Raw genomic sequence first — 2,571 nt, forward strand, 5'->3', positions numbered from 1 at the left:
GACTGCTACCGTTGCCGGTGGACACATTTTTTACATTGTTAACCCACTTTGCGAGACGTTAGACATTTCCTGCTTTGTGATCAAGCAACACATTGCTCACTCATGACAGAAACGACACAGGTGACAGATGAACAAGTCTACAAACTATTTTCCGGGGGGGTGTTTATTTTGCTCACACCCACACCGGCGCAACATCTTTCATTGTGACCTCTTTATTGCACAACCCCCATCCTTACTCCTGCTTTTCCTTTACCCGGCTTCTCTCCGTGCTACCCAGTCCGAGGAAAAACCAGCGCCTGCTATGATATCGAGCTACCGGCCTGCAGTATGTGGCCCCGCTTGTTCAAAGTGAACAAGAGCCCCCCAAAAACGCACCCCCAGGGTCTCAAATGTGTTTTTTGAGACAAAATGTTGCGCATAAATGTTATGAGGAAATACCTCGGCTCCAGGTGCTGGGATCGGGGTCACGGGTGAAAGGTGCGGGGGTGTCACACTCTGCCCCTTAGGCCTGCGTGAACCTTGACCTCACAAGACTGATGAATTGCGTGCTAACAAGGAACAGCTCTTATTTTACTGTGCCTGGACTCTCTCGTCTTGTCTTTGGCTCTGGCTAATTTGAACCCGCCCCTTTCTCCTGCCAGGCAGTCGTTGAACCTTTAAAGTACCTCACCATCTGTCCCCTCCTTTGGATTTATAATCATCATCATATCACAGTCAAACTAGGCACTATTGCATCATCTGACCCCTTGTCTACCAGCGTGTGCAATAGTGGAGAATAAATTGAATGAAGCCGCGTATAGGGAGAGGTTGTTAGTTCTCAGGGTGTTAAATCCCGGCCAACCATTGAAGTGCACCCTTTCTAATGAGGCGAGCCTACCTCATCGCTGGCTCAGTCACACACAAGTGAAAAGCTAATCACTGGCACGTGCATGGTCTGCCATACGCACACACATACACGCACACACACACATTTTTGAACACATTTTGTAAGGACATTCATAGGCCTTTACCTTAACCACCACAAACGATTACCTACCCTAAACTAGAGGTAGGATCGTAAGACCAAGATCGAGTCCGAACCTGACCTAAAACATCAATCATCACAATCCGGTCTGGCCAGGCTTCTCTCTCTCGCTGACTTTTTATGTTTTCATTATTCACCATTCTTCTTTGTCTCTCTACCTTTCATTCTCTTAAAGCGCCGCCCTATATTCTTAAGGACATACTGGAGCTGTGTTTGGCCCAATTTTCAACCTGTCGAATTGACAGCTTTTTACAGTCAACTCTATTTTTAAAAAATCCATCAATTATGGAAAAGTGTCCTTTAATGTAACCTCTGCAGACACAGAATTATACAATATGTAAATGTTTATACAGTCTCGTTTAACTTAGATTTCGTTTACAAAACAGGCTTTAATTTGTTATCATAAATCACCTCTCCTATGGTCTCCTTATTGCATGCAGGCCTGGGTCTGGTCAGGCTGAGGTTTTTTTTAGGCCCAATCTTACCTCTACTCTTAAACTCAGACCTAAACTCTAAGACCAAGTTTTGTTACAGCCAAAATGTTCTTACTTGGAAAATACTGTATGTCCTCACACAGTGGGTTGAAACTTATTCTAGTACTCACAAAGTAACATGTAGAAGGACACACATCCTATTACCTTGACAGATGTAATATCTGGCAGATTGACTTGGTCATAAATCCATCAAATATTTTACTCTAATCTGCCATTTCATTTGCATGTGAATATATTACCAGAATAGCTTTTTTCATCTTTGCAATATTGCAATGATCCCCCCCAATGCTGTCTCAATCTGATGCTGATATTATAATTCATGCGTTTGTTACTTTTTAGCTCCATTAGAGTCATGTGTTTCCCTCTGATCTCCCGGTGTCTAGAATCAAAAGTTGTCAGCGGTATCAAAATGCAACAGTGAGGCTTTTAACTAGGACAAAAAGGGTTGATCAGAAAATGCTGGCCTATTTGTGATTTCAAGAGTTAATAAGAAATCCGCCGGTTCGAGAGTTGCCCTCTGAGATAAGATGCAACCTCAGTGTTTAAAAGTGTTTAAATCTAGACTTAAAACACACGTATATTCTACAGTTTATGATCGATGCCGACCTCATAGTATTGCTTGCTTGTCTTTTGCCTTTGCCTGGCTGGTGGCTGAGGGAGAGAGAAGACTAACCAGGATGAGTCAGCGGACCAGCATCCTGGACCTAAAGCATGCGCTCATCAGATTGTATTGGTTAAATGAGAAGGGAAACTTTGTACACAATTTCATTCATCACTTGTGTTTTTTGTTCATGTTGACGAAAAAACAAATTATTGGTGCCTATGCAACACCCATTGCAGCCTGGTCAACCTAAAAGAGGATTACCTCATGTGCAGCCCCTTCTCAAGGTTTCTTATTTTACTCATGCTGTTTTTTTTTCCTGCCCTCATGTATGTTTCGGATCAGGGGCTAATATAATTGTGGAGCCCTTTGAGACTCTTTGTGATTGAGGGTTATACAAACAAATGTGACTTGACTTGAGTTTTGTCTTTTTGTCCTACTTGAGACATTCC

This window comes from Urocampus carinirostris, chromosome 9 (assembly GCF_059441175.1).
Source record: "Urocampus carinirostris isolate Australia breed hairy pipefish chromosome 9, RoL_Ucar_1.0, whole genome shotgun sequence".
In the NCBI taxonomy this organism is placed as follows: Eukaryota; Metazoa; Chordata; class Actinopteri; order Syngnathiformes; family Syngnathidae; genus Urocampus; species Urocampus carinirostris.